The sequence below is a fragment of the Lycorma delicatula genome, chromosome 5 (assembly GCF_047948215.1).
Source record: "Lycorma delicatula isolate Av1 chromosome 5, ASM4794821v1, whole genome shotgun sequence".
NCBI classification, from domain to species: domain Eukaryota; kingdom Metazoa; phylum Arthropoda; class Insecta; order Hemiptera; family Fulgoridae; genus Lycorma; species Lycorma delicatula.
This window is the reverse complement of record NC_134459.1, coordinates 91700630-91719771: the sequence shown is the minus strand read 5'-3', so window position 1 is coordinate 91719771 and position 19142 is coordinate 91700630.

Genomic DNA, 19142 nt, shown 5'->3' with positions numbered 1-19142 from the left:
TTGCCTCCGGTAACTACCGTTCAGATAATACTTCAGAGGATGAATGAGGATGATATGTATGAGTGTAAATAAAGTGTAGTCTTGTACAGCCTCAGTTCGACCATTCCTGAGATGTGTGGTTAATTGAAAACCCAACCACCAAAGAACAGCGGTATCCATGATCTAGTATTCAAATCCGTGTAAAAATAACTGGCTTTACTAGGACTTGAACGCTGGAACTCTCGACTTCCAAATCAGCTGATTTGGGAAGACGCGTTCACCACTAGACCAACCCGATGGGTTTAAGGGATTTATTGCTGGCAGTTTAAAAGTATACAAAATAAAATAACATTAATTAAATATGACAAAGAACAGGAGAAAAAGCAACTAAATAAAGTAGGGATCATAATATAACCCAACTAAAAGTTACAAATTTTGTTATTTTATTAATAATATTACCATGGATAGACGGTAAATTAGAGACCAAAATCAGGTAGGAACAAACAGTAAAAGGTTTAATGCAGAAAATAGGTTCGCTACTTAAATACTGAATAATAAGAAAAAATTATTTATTAATTTTTTTATGGTGAGTAGCGTTTCGTACTAGCGAAACATAAAAATGCAAAAAAACAGAAAAGAGAAGACAAGAAGGATGGCGAAAATTAGGTGAAATGGTTGACCGGGTTGGTCTAGTGGTGAACGCGTCTTCCCAAATCAGCTGATTTGGAAATCGAGAGTTCCAGCGTTCAAGTCCTAGTAAATCCAGTTATTTTTACACGGATTTGAATACTAGATCGTGGATACCGGTGTTCTTTGGTGGTTGGGTTTCAATTAACCACACATCTCAGGAATGGTCGAACTGAGAATGTACAGGACTACACTTCATTTACACTCATACATATCATCCTCATTCATCCTTTGAAGTATTATCTGAACGGTAGTTACCGGAGGCCAAACAGGAAAAGAAAGAAAGGTGAAATGGTTGTACAGATGGATGCGTAGTGGGGAAAAATCTGTAAAAACAGTTTGTAATACATGGAATTGGTAAATCAGAGTATTGGTATATCGTATACACGATATATTGTATACACGATAAAATGTTATGGTAAAGATTTAAGACGCTAATAGAGAATAACGTTAAACCAAACTTCAAAAATAAAAAGAAAAAGGAAATTGTGTGCGTATGTGTGCGCACGCACACACAAATACATACAGACTCCTCAGGTGGTATTTGTGTACCTGATTCCTTAGACTTTTTAAAATATTTTTTGACAGTTTTGATAGTTGAATAAAGAAATTTTTAGAATTTAATGCGGCCATCTTTGAAACAGTGAGATTTTAAATCGGGAAATTTTAAAGGAAATTATATCCTCAGGAATGAAAATTACCAGCTGCTTCAAATAGAACCATCTGACAGAAATACTGCTATGGTTAAAGTAAATATATTAAAATTTGTAATACTTACTGTTTTTAGAATAAAAAGGAAAATTAAGAAAAAACTGTCAACGGTCGTATGTCTAGACGGAAAATCTTGAGATTTAATAGATTATTTCATTACATTGCGATATATAATTGAAAAGATTCAGAATAAATAAGCCTATACGGATTTGAATACTAGATCGTGGATACCGATATTCTTTGGTAGTCTTTAACCACAACACAACTCAGGAACGGTCAACCTGAGATTGAACAAGACTACATTTCATTTACATTCATGCATATCATCCTCATTCATCCTCTGAAGTAATACCTTACAGTGGTCCCGGAGACTGAAACAAAAAAATAAATAAGCCTGAAATCATTTGAAAATTACTAAAATGGATATTTTACATCGTTTGTTTCGTAAAGAAACAAATTTCAAAATTCAGCACTTTAGTAGACTTGGCAGTAAATATTAGGTTATATCGACTATGTGGTAGAATGATAGCTTCTAAGCCACTCGCATATAAGTCCTTGGTTTCAATCCCGATAAGATTTGCTATTTTTCATTCGCTAAAAGATATTTTTTTACAAAATAGGGATCAAATTTTTCAAATTTCATTTATACAATTTTGTTTTTTTTTTTTGAGAAGTGTTAAGTTTCAATTTTTTTGTTGTCAGTATAAAAGTTATCAATTATTTTTCTTTTTTTTTTCTCTTTTAACAGGTTTATATAAACTCTTTTCATACGGTAAGAAACAAAAACGTTATAAAAGTCAGAGTAACTCAAATTCATAATGGCTTTAAACTAGAGGAAATTTCATCAGTAACATTTACAAACTAATAATAAAAAACGTTCTGTATTACAAAAATGTTTTATAAGTAGTAAACTAACATGTAGTTTCGTTATATAAAAAAAAATATAAAAAAATAAATAAAATATAATAATACTCGACGTGATTTATATGAGTAAAATGTGTTACAGCTATTAAAATAAATGTTTTGTTTTCTTTACTAAGAAATTTATTTCAATACATTTAGATCGGAAATTTGAGAATATCAACAGCACCGAACTGTATTTGAGTGCTTAGAACCTGTTTTAACAGGTAAATTATTGATTTAATAATAAATTTCAATTAGTTTTAATTTTTTTTAACGGTTTATTTCGAAAAAATAAATTAACGGATAATCGTCAAAATTTTAATTTTATTCATCAATGTAAACATTTAATTACACAGACAATTTATTTAATTTATAGATTTTTTAATTACAAAAAATATATACCATAAATGAAATTCAATAAAGAAAATTAATAATAATAATAAAAGAAATTAAACAAAAAAACAATCAAACTCTGAATTGGACGTGAATTCTAATCAGATATTCTACGTAAAATTTATGAAACTTTGTTTCAAATATAAATTTTTTACTGAATACACATTTCACCGATTTATATTTTACATAGCGAAACGTTTATATTCATTCTAAACAAAACGATGATTCATATCTTCCACTATAACAACAAATATACGCTTAAGCACGTACACGAAACACACATACACACTCACTCGAAGAATGAAAGCACGTTAGTTAAGTTCTAAAATATTTACTCACCATTCTCGAAAATATATTAATTTTCATTATGAAATTTATAAAATAATAAGAAAAAAAAATTTCTTTTCTGTAAAATAAAATTCTATTAAATCCCGTATAAGAAATGTATAAAAGGCAATATACTGGTAAATATTTCAAGCGATGAAATCCCAGATAATACCTACATTTTTGTTTTATTATTTTTTAAATAATTTTTGTAGTTTTATTAGAAAAATAAAGATTATAAATAAACAGCTCTGCTCTACGATTAACAAAGTACTACCATTCATAAAAAAGTTTTTACTTAAAATCATAAAGTAAATGTTTAATCTGAACATGACACGATTATTATTAAATACCGAGATAAAAATAAATACCAGTAAATAAATTAATTAAATATTGACGTTTAATAAATATTTTTAACGAAAAAAAAAATTTTATTGGGACTAAAAAAAAAACTTGAAAACAAAAATGTAGTAGCATTACATATTTGTTATTATTTATTTATTTTTTTATAGTGGAGAAATAACTATACACGAAAAAGATTACCTAAGGTTACTATTTTGAGATGAGGATAATTTACGATGAAGTTTAATTGAAAAATTATCATTATAAATGTTTATGTAAACCAAAAAAAATTTTAAAATATCGGTATTATTATTTTACTCCCCCCCGCCGTCCAAAATCATCTCTTAATAATTTTTATTTTGATTTTTCTACGTTTATAGCGTGGGCTAAAAGTCCCTTTACATGTTAATATCATAGTACAGTTAGATAAACATTGTTATGAATACACAAAACAGTTTATTTCATTAACATTAACATTTATTGAAAATAACATTGTACAAAGGTTTAAGGTTCATTTATTGGTTTGGAAACAGTACATTTAGCCGTGTGCGGACATTCACAATAAAATGTGGTGGAGCGCGTCTTGTTGATGTGTAACGATGTCAGCTATTCCTGTTGCCGTTAATTCTGGAAGCAACCACGCATTAATCACTGAAGATAGCTGTGCCGGTTTACAGAACCATCAAAGAAATATGGTCCAAGCAGATGGTCTGCCGTTATCCCTGCCCAAATCATAACATGCGGCGGATTGCAGTCGATTTCCTGATAGTGCGGACTGTCTTTTGACCAAAAGAAGACGTTACGATTACGTGAGCTACGATAAATCGCACACTCGTCAGAAAACGTAATGTTTATTTTGTTCATTTGCATGTGGAAAACGTGCGAGCAGCATTTCACATGCATGTACACGTTGTTCGAAGTCACGATCGCTCAACTCGTTCACTGAGGTTGGCCGAAAACATGAAACAATCAAGTCAGTCTTTCCGCAAGTGGTCTCGCATAGACGATTGGAGAAAATAATAATAGAGTCAATCTGCGCAACAATCGTAAAATTATACCGTTTTTTATATGTTTTATATTCATAACGATGTTTATCTACATGTCTAACTGTACTGTGCTATTAACATGTAAAGGGACTTTTTGTCCATATTGTACTATGTTAAATGGAAGACTAATAAAAAAATTCCACTGAAAACTATACAACCAAAAAAAGTTATCTCAAGATTTCTTTTTTGGTGGTGGAAGGTGAATTATTATGAAATCTTATTGTAATATTATTATTAAAAGTTTAAGTAAACCAAAAAAAGTTTTAAAAAGTTCACAAATCTATTTTTTTTTCTTACTTTGATCAGCTCCTTCTCCCTATGATTGTTCCCGCAGTAATTTTTTTTGGGTCGTTCACATTATTCCTAAGAAGACCAAAAAATATTTGTTAAAAAATATGAAATAAATAAAAAAATAGCTTTTTCGATTTTTGGGGAAGGAGGAACTTGAGGCAAATTTATTTTTTTCAAATCATAAGATAAGCATGCATGCATGTACTAAGCTTAATATAAAGTGGGGTATATTATGTTTGCATATTTTTGAGAAAATTGGCCCTAAAAAGCTATCTACCCACTCACTAGAGATATTGACCGCAAACTTTTACCAATAAATTGCTCCGTATACACAAGTCTCTGAATAAAACTTCATCAAAATTGGTTTATCCATTCAAAAGTTATTAAGCTTCAAACATGCCAACACACATACATACGTACGAACATTAGCCCCACTTTTTTATTTTTTGGGGTTTCTGGGTCATGAAACGTGAGAAAAGAAAAAAAACCATACCCCACTTTCTAACTGTTACCGTACTTTCCTTCCGGCCGCATAATTCTAAAGCTATGATGCCAGGAAACTAAAATTACCAGAAGTGTTTGGATTTTTTACTTTTTGAAAAACATTGTTCGTTTTATAGTGTTTCTAAGTCCTTTTTTATGTCAACTAAAGGTTTTTTTTTTTTTTATTTCATTTGTTCATTTAATTTACTTATTTCCTTACATTTACGCTTTGTTATTAATATATACCGATTATGACTGCTTAAAGTCGGAATTACAATCTACTTTCCTATTTTAAGTAAACATTTTGTGAATAGTTTTTAGCATTGTTTTGCCACCAAAGTGATTTTAGTTAAAAGTTCATTCTTAATATTTCCTTAAAATAAGAGTTATTTTTCATGGGAAATTCGGTACAAACACTAGAACGGCAAGTATAAATACCTGATGGAAATTGAAAAAAAATATACCAAAAGCCAAAGATCTAAAAGCTTTTTTTTAATTAGCATTATTTAGAACCTAATATGATAACATCAAAAATAAATTCTGTCATAGAAATGACTGCCATCAATGACATTAACTACATATACGAAGGCAATGCTGCCTACATGAAATCACATCGATCGCCTACATACGAAAATAATGGTACAATAAAATTTTACTTTCCTTTCTAGCGCTATAGCAGAGCTATAGCTGTAGAAGGAAAATAGTAATCGGTCCAATTTGGGCATATGCAGTTTTCACCGGATCTTGACATTTTCATACCTACAGAACCCAAAAAACCTAAAAACCGGATGGAAATTTTCTGGATGTTCGTATATACGTGTGTGTCGATATCGCCCTCTAAATCAAATTATATCTCCAGAAATACTCGACCGATTTTGACCAAACTTGGTCATATTATTTCTATAATATATATGTGGCATTGATTCTTCTAAATGTTCAACTTAAACGGTCAAGGTCAACTTAAACAGCAAGGTCACCCTCATCATCTCCAGAGTTCGCCTAATTAAGATCTTATTTTTCACATTTGTTAATTAAAAAATAATATTTGTAAAAAAAAATATTATTACAAAATCTCACACCCACTCCAAATATAAATAAACTAGCAGCTAAGTGGGTATACGGCGTCAATAGTACCTCTTCTCACCACAAGGGGCGCTAGTGTAACACTGACGTACAGCTGTTGTAGTCGTCTGTGACGTCACAGGTGAGCGGTATAATTAAATAAATGAATAATATTTAAAGTGTAGAAAAGTATTTAAAGTGGCCGCTAGTACCGCCACACGGGTGCGAATGAAATACGTTATGTGCGCGCGCTTTAGTTAGAATCACTGAATTACATACAAAAAATATTATATTTAAATAAAATGATAAATATTTTAAATTAAGTTGTGTGTGTAAGCCGTGCATCAGAAAAAATCCACGTAACGGGGAAGTCCTACAACTATGTTGTCGGTTTTTTTTTTATATCGTACTTCCCAAGTATAAGTAACAAGATTTAAATAAATGAAATAATAACTATAATTGTGGTTTTATTTTATAAAATTCACTTGAGAAAACCACAAAATTATTTCTTGCCAAATTCTAATTAGAAAGGGAATCGGAATATTATTACAAAAAAAGTTACGCTCTAAAACACGAAAGACCGTAATTTAATATTTAATGCCCGTCGCGTAAAGAGTTAATCTGGATAAATTCACGGCTGAAACATTGGACAAATCCCTATGAAAACACTGGCAAAAGAATCGTTTATGTCGTTCGTTATAACATGCACGCTTAAAAAGAATAAGCATATAAATGACCTTATTTTAAAATATATAGTACGTGGAAATAGTCAATCATTATCAACACGCGCGGGTAACTGACATTAGACTAGGTAAACTGCTATTTAAAAATAAATAAAAACAGAGAATTATATGCATACATACAAAATAAACCCCACAAAAGATAATAAATTGTTTCCCTATAAGAAAGGTATAAACGTAAAAAATTAACTGACGTATCCTGATATTTATAAACAACCGAAAAAAGAAATTACTACGAAGAAATAACTCGTATTTATAGCTTGTCAGGGTATCCAAATCGAATTGGTTTTCTTCAATAAAATGTTTTTCGATTATTATTATTTTCCTGTCGTAGTAATATATTTAAAAACAAGTAAAAAAAATTTAAAAACAATGTAAAATTTGTCGGAAAAAATCTTTCGTTTTTAAATGTCCAATCTAATGGTATTTACGAAAAGTAATTTATTTTGCGGTCACATTAACATTTAAAAACATAATTTATACACAAATGAAAACAAAACAAATTTTTCAGGTAAGTTGTTTATATATATAAACGCGATTATCAATATGAATAAAGAATAAAATTTTTAATTTTTTTTTTCGAAATAAGTCAAAACAAATCGGGTATAAAGGGTTTTAATTCCGTGTCATTTATCCGTTGGCCCTTTGAATAATACTTTCAGGTAGTCAAAGAGAGAGAGAGAGAGAGTGAGAGAGAATGAGAGAGTATGTGTGTGCGTGTGTACGTCATAAGTGTGTGCGTACACACACACACTTATGAGGTACGTTTATATAATTTTGTTATATAGTATAGATATAACGCATCAAAATAATAAAAAATACATTACGAAACCGCGAAAGAAATATTTTAGTAAATATTATATAAAATAATCGTTTATTTGTAATTATAATACCACAATATAAAATTTCAAAACAAAAAATTCGACCAGGGTACTCCGAGCAAGATACAATAATATAATCAAGTTCGTCTAACACAACATAATACTTCGGCTTATGAGAAAGGGTCTTATTAAGCTTCCTTGATATTTTTTTATAAATTACAAAATTATTTTAAAAAAATCTTCTCACCACTTTATTTAAAATACAACTAAAAGAATTTCTGTTACACAAAACATATATGTGTATATAATACACATATATGCATACAAAGAATATATTACGTGATATTACTCTGTCGAAGAATTTTTAAATAATTCATTTCAAAAAACCTGTACGTTCATCTCGCTCAACCAGTACATAAATATCTGCTCAAATAATTTTCATTAACCTTATCTGAAATTGATTTATTCTGTAGCTATTTTTTATAATTTCATATTTTTACGTTAGCATTACTTCGTGTGTTTAAATTTTAAATAATTAGGTAGATTTTAACTAAATTTATAATTTATTTTTTATATTTCATTATGGATTTTGTGAATCTACTCTGATCAACGTTTTACTCTGATCATAGTTTCCCTTGATCCATCCAAGAAACGGTGGAATATTTCTCCTTTTTTGTTTTGTTTTTATACGTGAAGCAGCACATTTATTTATTTATTAACACATTCCTATTTATGGACTTCGGCAGATGTTTAATTTAATACTTTATATTTTAGATCGTTTTACTACCAGATATAGTGTAATTAATATACACTTATTTTTAGGTTTCATAAAATCTAGGCAATTAGGCATTACATTTTATTGCATTACAGTTCTGAAATTTTCAAATAGATCCTTATTAAAGTATATTCCACCTCAAGGGCTAATTTTAATATGAGAAATTAAATTGAATATTTTTAGGTTAGAATAATGCACAAATGAGCGAGCACTTCTTTTACTTTTGACAAAGTAAAGCGTTCGCCTCAGTTTCGTGTAAACATAAAGATTACAAGTTCACTTGGCGATGTCTTTTTTTAGAAAAAAGATAAAAGTGTCATAAAACCTTGTTACTCGAGATATTCATTTAAAATTACCGTAGACTATGTAAATGATAATTTAATATTATGCCAGTAGGATAAAAAAAAAAGTGGAAACAGAGTTAAAACCCTTATACTTTTCAATAATTAAACTTCTGTTACTTGTACATTAAGTAAATCGCAAACAATAATTTTGTTAACTTTAGACCTATTACAAACTACCATCTTTCAAACAGATGATTTAGTAAATCACCACTTTTTATGATTTAAATTAATATCTTATTGGCCGGACGGGAACAGGATGGGTTTTGAATTTATGATTTACAAGCTTAATAAATTTTTGAAAATTATATTCATCCTTATCGAGATACTACTATTTTGGTAAACGCTAAAGTATATTCAGTCGGTGAAAAAGTATTTCTTTTTGTTTTCAAAATGATTACGTGTATACGTTCTTTAGAATAACAAAACGATAAGATCTTGTTTTTGGTCGGAATATGTAGAAGCACAATTTAGTAATGCGATTTACTGATTGATTTGGATTCGTTGTCAACACCGTTCAGTAGTCCGATTTGCCAACTTAATTACTAATCGTTGGTCTCAGCCGTTGTAAAATTTAATACCAAACATATTTACTATATGCGCATGTATTTTTACGATTACCCGTTAAAATAAACTTGAGTTTTAATGAAAACTAATGTAACTTAACGTGAAAATTTACTCCCAGGACAATAGAGTGTCCTGCCTTCCAACCCGCTCATCCAACCATCTACAGAGGTTGTTGGTACTTAACAGAAGGGTTATTCCTTACACCGGTGATCCCTCGGTCGCCATAGTCTCACCTGCAAAAACAGGAGGTTGCGCCTTGTATCCACGCATACTACCAAGCGTGAAGGCGTGGCTGACATTTGTAAAAGAGACGCATGTCATACCTTATACCTCTTCCATATCAACTAAGAACATATCATAGAAATCTGTACTTTTTTTTGTCACTTACACGAAGAGCTTATATCGGTTGTAACTGGTATGGCCTGAAATGCAAGCGTTGATTTAACACCACGCCAGTTATAAGAAGGAAAGTAAGTTCTCGGTTAGCGCGACGAGTTTACTTTCTAGGGTTTCGCTGAAAAGTCTCTTGAATAAGTGGTACGTTTCTTTCTGAAGCGCGTGGTCGCTCTGGACTCTTTCCTTTACATAAACATCCCGATTTTAAAATTGTTCATACCAACGATGAATATTCTTAACCGATGGTGGATCTACCCTGAAGCTTTGTGGGATTACACGCTGTTGCGGCTTCTGTCTTCCTCAATTGTAGAACATAAAACACCTTCTGTTGCATAGATGCCATGTTATTTACGACTGAGGTTAGCGTACCTCTGAGCGTAGTATTGCAGTCTGGTGACCGGTATTTGAAACTCTAGGACCGCACACTTTCAAACAGTATAAATTTCATTCGATGGTGATGCGTGGTTGTCCAGATGTATGGTTTTGTAATCGGGTCGTTCTTTTTTATATACTTTGTACATAAAATCGAAACTGATCACAGAATTAATTTTGTTTTATCAATAAAAGCTTCTTTTAAAAAAAAAAAAAAACAGAGATGATAAAAATGTATTTTTCGTCTAGAAGAATGGCCGACTGGGAATAAATTTAAGTGAAGAAATCGATTATGCTGCTGGAATTCAACATAGTAAACGTCTACTTCCTGCTAAAATAATTTAATCTAAATGTTTTCATAAAACGTGTACGTCATTCACGCTTAATGTCGCACAAATATTGAAACGCATCAAAAACATATAATCGCTGAATATTAAAATATGCTAAGCTATTAACAAATTAGTTTTTCAATTAATTTATTATAGAACCTAAACATAACATGAAACTGACAGGGCAACTGACAACTAACACGGTTACTATAGCAACATAGTTGTATACATAAGACATAAATAGCACTCGCTAAGATACATTACATCACTCGCCTTACAATACAGATAACCAATTCTAACATAGATCATTTTCAATAGATCAAACGAATGAATTCCCCAACGAATTGAAAAACACTAAATATATATATTTTTCATACTTCGATTGTATAATGAATCGAAATTCACACATACCAATATTAATACGTAAACACATCGCACTAATGAACGCTGACACAATATCCCCCAACCTTTCACTAGAAAACAGTACTGAATCTATTGTCACCATATTGTCATCCTATTAATAACAAAAAGCACATTTTTCAAAAAGAAAATATACTTATAGCGATTAACATGTTTTCAAGAACTAAAATTTGGTACCGCTTTTACATTTACTGAAATAGAATCGCGATAAGGATGAATATCATTTTCAAAACGTTATTAAGCTTGAAAATCAAGCAATTCAAAACAGATTCATTTGCCGTTCAGTCCGTACGAAATTAATTTAAATCATGAAAACCGATGATTAATTGATTTACAGTTTTGCAAGAAGAAAACAACCAGATGATAGTTCGTAAAAAGTCAACGATAACATTATTATTATTATTTATCGTTTGCTAAATGTACCGTTAATTGCATTTCAGCTACTGAAACTTTACTGTGATTTCCACTCTTTCTCTGTAATCTATTGGCAGGTTATTAAATTAGTATTTACAAAGTGTAAGGAATTAAACGAATATCTGGAATAAGTCTCAATATTTTTTTTGTTTTGTTCCTCCTAAAAAGTATTTATCCACAAAGCTGGATTAATACTTTCCAGCTTTTGTATATTCTTTATCATTTATTATTTTTAATATTTATCGTTGAAACAATCAATTTACTTATCAAGAATAAAAGAAGCCCTTATTTTTCCATTATTGTCGGCTAAATAAATTTAATTTTAATTTTGCATATTTAAGCGGGCCCTTAGTGTTGGGATGTATTATATAACTTATTTACGAGTATTTTTACGATTTAATAATTTTTTTTTACTAGTTGAGTTGGATTGGCTGCATTGTTTTAATAAGCCTAAAAGTATAAATCTACATTAAATTGACTTAATGGTCTTTAAGTAACGCAAACTTACGCCCTTATACAAACAATCTAAAGTTTCACATATGGGTAACTTTCCTATTTATTCTGTATGTATATATGCGTCAGAATAATACGGATAAATCACGACATGGAAGCCATACATACAATTAACCACAAAAATATAATTCATTGTAAAAATAATCTTGTTATTACAAAACAAAATAATATAAAAAATGGTGAATAATATAAATACCCGAAAAAGCACTTACAGTGTGAAGGTATCCGTCAAAAAACAATTTTTTTCTCCCAAATTCGAAAAAAAATGCTATACAAAGAAACTGAAAACTATTTGCTATTCTCAAACTTTTCTAAAACATAATTCTTCAAACGCACAGAAAAGATTAACAAAACTAAGTCGTGCAAAAACTTAAATTTACAAAAATTCACTCGCCACTGGTGTTTCAATTACAAAATAAGCAAACATTAAAATAATGTTTTGCTAAACAAATGTTGTTCTGAACGCTTGATTAGTTCCCTTGTTTTTCTTTTCCTGTCTTTTATAAAATAATTTTTTCTTTGTTTCGAATATATATTTTTAAATTGTTTTATTTTTATTGGTAAAACAATGTTTTTTGAAATAACCGCTCAAATTAAAAAATTAAGAAATATAATCACTAATTTTTTTAATATCTGTTTGATTTTATATCATAATAGCATATCCATCGCGGGCGAAGCCGCGACGGGGATTCACCCACCTTCACGCTCAAAGTGTTTTTGGGGGGTTTGTATTATTCACTTTTGTTTATATCATTCTCTTTTTGTGATAAGAAGATTCGCTAACACTTTTAAATGGAGTTATTATTTCGCTGGATATTAGTTATTTTTGTTAATTAGTGAAATTAGTTAATTCATATTGTAATATATTTATGTGTATAATTTATTAGACAGTTTTTTCAGAATAACGGTTTGATACATATCCTAGTATTTTCTAATACTGGAATGTATTTCGTCAGATAGCTTGCGCCATGTGACGAAATACAGACGAAACGTACAGCTGTTTGGCTGTAAGAGAATAATAAAAATGGTTTCATTTCTCGTGATAAGAAAAAAGTAGAAACATGCGAACGTGTCAATTAATGAATATTTAAATATTCATATTATTCATAATATTTAAATATTTTACAGAAAATGGGTTTTATATTAACAAAAAATGCATAACAAAGCGGTTTTACCGGTTACCATGTTAGTGTATGTATTTTTAGCGAAAGAAAAGTCTTGACCTTTCAGAAGAAAGCTAACCATTTCTGTAAATACTCCACGTTTGACGTTTTCTTGTGTTTTTTATCTCTTGTGGGAGTTTTTTTGGCGGAGATTCACTCGACTCCCAAACGGGGACACTAGACGTAAGAAAAATTATTTATGTATAAAATATTACCGCACAAAATTCCAAAATTTCCGGTTGCAATACTTAACTTAAGTAGAAAAGTGTGTCTCTTACAACGCAATAATTATTAGGAAGATCTAAATATTGATTTTTTAAACCGAGATTCTTATTGAAACTTTATTAATGCCGGTGGGTTTAATATTTTCCAGATTAGTTTATTACTTATCGAGCAGTAAACTTAAACAAAGTTTATTTTTGCTCAAAATTACTACGTTCAAATTTACTAAAGCAGCTTATTCATAACCTTAGTTATTTAAATGAATTTTTAATATTAATCTATTTTTTCAGAGTTTTCTTTTTTTATATGGTGGTCATTTGATTAATTTAATACAATGTTTGATTAATTTCTAATCTGCGATAATCTAATTTTATCGCATCCCTAACAACCTACATCTTTAATTATTTGTTTTATATATTCTAATCTTTGTCTTTCCCAAATAATATCTTTTAAACTTCCTTCATTTGTAACTCGAGTAATATGTCTACCTTAATACATGCCTGAAACGGAACGCAAGGATGTCAGAGGGTGCAATACTCTCCTGCCTATTGCATTAAACGGACTTACATCTTCTGGGTCTTTCTAATGAACTGGCGGTTAAATAGAAAACTATTATATGTTGCTTTGAGAATTTTGGGATTGCGTTCCAATCCAAAGAATTCTTTGGTGGCAGGAACCCGACAGAACGATTTTCTTATCTTCCGTGACGCTCTCCCTTTCCGTCCAGAGTGGGAAGAAAGCCTTGTAATTAGGGGCCACTCTCCCGTAAGAGGTGGGTGCCGGAGGCGATTTTAGGGCCTGGTCTAAGTGGTACTCTACTGCAACTAGTTTACAGTCGAGTGCGGGTTGACTGGGCTTAATACATGCCTACTAATCTAGTATTTCTGGTAAGATTTTACCACAGGCTCAAATATTATTCCTCCTATTCTTCTTGAGATATACTCATTTTGAACTTAATAATTTAAACATTGTTATTAACCGTACAACATGTCGTAAGAAATATACGTCTGTCGAAAAGAATTAATTAATGTAACGTAGATTCATCACGGTGATATACTCGTATTTCGAAACCTGAATAATCAACTAATGCTTGATGTCTTTCTTTGTAACTTAAAGAATTTCGCGAATTCAACTAATCAATGGTCTTAAGTATCTGTTTTCAATTACAAGTTCCAAGGGTTTTTCTGCTTATAAATGCTTTAGATTTATTCAGAGATCAGAATATATCATAATTAAATGTAGACATTTCCTAACACTTATAGATCTAACATGAACAAAGAATATTTAGTATATTACAACTCGTTTATAGAAAGTAAGTTATGTGTAAGTAAACCATCACTCTATGCAACCTTATTTCAAAAACCTCGTATATTTTACGTATTTTCATCGTTGAGGCATAACTGATACTTGTTAAAATACTCAAATAAGAATATTTCTTTTTTTTCAATTATTGGAATACAATGTATTATTATATTGAATGTTTGTTGTTGTTTCTTTTTTTTTACTAAAATAACAAAATAGTATTATAGATATAAATAATATTAATCAATAAATTAATTAATAAAAAATAAGGTGAAGCAATTTATTCCTTAACTAACAAACATTGATTTCCTGCCGTATTAGGCTTGTTATAATAGTTGTATTGTTCTACATTGACAAGTATAGCATGTTTATACATGTAACTGTAATCACCGTAACAAACTGGTGTTCACAGTTTACGTTGAGAAAACACCATTAATTAGATCTCCGTAAGGCAAATGATGACAAGTAGGGAATTCAAAAGCACTGAATTAACAATGAACAGAAAATTGTCAAAATTTACAACCAACCCGATGAAAACTAGCCAAGTAATGTAACCAAGTTTCAGATCTAATGATATTTACTAGTATTATTTTTTAAGTTGATAAATGTTTAATGTACGACTAAACTTTTCATTTTCAAACGGACAGTTTTTCAGTTTTATCCGACATCAAAATTTAATATTATCTGTTATCCTTGAACAACGTCGTTCTAACTTGAGTTTGTACGCATAGATAAATTTTTTACTGAAGTCTTTATTTATTTATCCGTATCGAATAATGCTCAATATAGTCTCACCCTGCTTTTTTATTTATTTTTATCAGATGATTTTTTTGGTGTAGGAATTTTTAAAAATGACAAGCTTGGCCTGAATTTGAAACTATATACCTACCTGGTTTTCAATCTATACACGCAGATAAATAAATAAATACAACTATTTGACTAGAAGTCACAAAGTAGAATTATAAAATACAACAGAAAGAAAAATTATTTTTATATGATTATTTTATAATATAAAATTTATACTTAAAAAGATGAAATTTCTAGTTGACAATTTTAATTAAATAAAACAAAAAATTCTGATAATAATACATTATTTAATTAAATATTTAAATAATATAAACATGATTAAGTTTATAATGAATTTTAAAATCCAAAACTATTTGAAAATAAAATTGTAATCCGAACATCCCAATTTTACTACTCAAACCAATGTTTAATTTAAATTTTAATCGTTTTACTAATAAATATAATTTATTATAATATTAATTTATTTTTACCTGGTTTTAATTTATTTTACTGAAAACAGCTGTTTTTAATTTTTACAAATTCATAACACTTTTCTGTTCAGTTTTGTTTTTATTACTAAAAGGTTTTTTTTTCCACTCTTTATTACATTAATTTTCTCAGAATTTAATTCTTTAGAAGTTTTTATAATAAAATTTACGCATTTGTTAGTCATTTAAAGAAATTATTGTACTTCAAACCTTAAAAAAAAAAAGTTTTTCGTCACCGAATTTTTCTGTTTTATGTTGGATATCATGAAAATTAAGGAAGATACAGTTCTGGAATATGTTTTATTCGTTTTTTCAGATAAACAAACATGAGAAACATCAAGTTTATCCCTTAGATAACCCCTTGAAAATTTCAATATAATCTCATTTCACCGAGGGGGATCTGACATCTGGGCGAAATTTTTCGGTGGACGTAACTTGATAATAAATAGGCCTTGAACTGACCCAAGGTTTAGTTCTGTACAGAATTTCGTTTAGTTCACTATAAAAATTTGGGATTTTCCAACAATTAAGTAACAATTTGAAAGCGTTTTCAGACATTTTTGAACTTTTTTCCTTATTTGAAGTTCTAGAATCAGTTCCCAAATTACTTCCCTTTCCTCTGGAATCAGCCCGTATGTATATTTAATATAATAAATATATATTTTAGTATAATATACTGTAACAAAACCAATATAATGAACCAGTGTAACGTATTCCTTCCGATTAAGAAGAAAGAAAGAGAAAATAATAATGAAAAGAAGAATTCTGAAGGCACTAAAAGGGATTCTTGTCTCAAACTAACAGGTCCGCTTAACATCTGTTAAATGGCAAGGACATCACCAAAAGCTGCTGTTCGACCAGAAGGGTTACCGGACCGGAAAAAGAATTTAGAGAAAAACGTAAGAGCGCTGACGATGAAAATTATTACGCTTCAGCAATGACCAGGGTATATAAATACTGCCAGGGACCAGCGGAGAACCCACCGGGTTGGTCTAGTGGTGAACGCGTCTTCCCAAATCAGCTGATTTGGAAGTCGAGAGTTACAGCGTTCAAGTCCTAGTAAAGCCAGTTATTTTTACACGGATTTGAATACTAGGTCGTGGATACCGGTGTTCTTTGGTGGTTGGATTTTCAATTAACCACACATCTCAGGAATGGTCGAACTGAGAATGTACAAGACAACACTTCATTTACACTCATACATATCATCCTATGAAGAATTATCTAAACGGTAGTTACCGGAGGCTAAACAGGCAAAAAAAGAAAAAAAAGGGACCAGCGGAGAGGAATCAGTAGTTCTACGAGGCCATATATATACGGCGTAGTCGTGATGCAAGCGATAGCAGTGAATAGTTTCGCAAATCAGAGTTCGACGCAGTTACAGTGACGGCAAAATCAGTAAGCGTAAGGTAACAACGGTTGGAGAGTACGTCATGAAGAATTCAATGTAGACAATGGGTGAATACGGAAGTTCTTGTTCGGTATGTTATTGGTAAACAGTAGTGGAAGTGACAGTATTCTACTCATTCATAGTGTGTAGAGTACTTTTATGGTAAACAATGTAAGTAATAATATTTGCAGAAAATTGAATTGCATTACTTTAGACTTTTCTAATATTATCTTCTGTTGCATGATATCTAATGTTACCTTATGTTATTAATATAATATCAGGTTCTAGCGGTCATTATAACGTTTTAGTAAATTAGGCTGTATTTTGGTTTTTATTCTGGAATAATTCTACTGTCTAAACAAATCTAGTCCATTTTATTTGAATTACTATTTTGTATGTTATATATACGTATTTTAATTATTAATATTTATTTTAGTTTATATGCCTTTAGAGTAATAAGTTGTATTTATAAAAAAATCTTTAGTTTGTTAATCACTCAATATCCTGGTCAAACCGCAAACACGCGACAATATTATATATATTTTTTTATTTTATCTGTTTTTGTTTATATATTTTTTTAAACTTTAATATGCTTTTACACGTCCCATATTTATAAAAGTTAAATCTACATTTTTTTTTAAAGAATTATATTTTTATAAAAATGGAAGATGAAATGAACAAAAAATATTTTTTTGGTTAAATAGAAAGCAGGAAAGAAAAAACTAGATTGTTTTACCTCAGGGAATTCTTATATCTTTTTTAAGCTTTAGAATGACTTGACTAATTATAAAAAGAAGCCTACACAAGTAGCTTTTTTCTTTCTCACCCGCTCGCTCTCTCTCTCTCTCAAAAAAAAAGAAAGAAAAGAATACCTTAACACTCACCCATTCCCATACCCTATCATACTAACCTAACAATTCACCCCACCATATTTTTAAACCTCTACAATACCTAAAAATAAAGATATAATACCGGTGAAAAAGAAGTTATTAAGTTTTATTTTTACGTTTTATTTTATCGCACAACTGAAACAATCACTTCTAATGATGGCTTTTTTCTCTTTTGTACGAGTATAAACTGAAGAAAATTAAATTTATAATAATCCTTGAGCTTTTTCTCAAATTAATTATAGTTAGAAATACTTAAAGCTGAATTAAAAAACAGATTCTTTTTAAATTATTTTTCATTTGAAGGATATTACATTATTTATAAAAGTGATTATAAATTTGTTAAAATAAACTATAATTTAAGTTATAAGACACATGAAAACTTCATTTATTTTTTATATATTTCAACATTTTTCCTCATTCAAAATTCAACAAAAAAAATAGTAATTTTAAAAAAACAGTAAATATCTAGAGAAAAAATACTAAAAAGATAAAAAAATGAACCTTTGTGCACTTTTTTTTAAAAACCAACAAATGTTAACATTTTGTTTTATTTTTCGACAATACTTTATTTTTTATAAAGTATATAACTCTTCATCACAGTCCTGCTAGGAAGATTCGGTATTTAATAATAAAAATACCCCCTAACAGCGTAGAACCAGTATACTGCATGATATACATTGTTTCACAACGTACGTGTGGATATTAATTTATAATTATACATAACGTCATGGGTTTTTTACAACTACAAAGCATATAATGAATCCAAGTTATTAAAAGCATTAGCCAGAGTTACTTACTTTACTATGAAATTAATGTTGTTCACAATAAAACTACTTTCCTAGTACATTAACAGTTAGTTATGTAATGTACGTTACCAAATTAATTTCAGACAATTAATAAAATAGCTAATATCTAGCAAGCAGCTACCTGTTTGAAATTTAGCAACGTAGTGCGGCCACCTTCCATTCCAGGTTAATAAGATATCAAAAAAA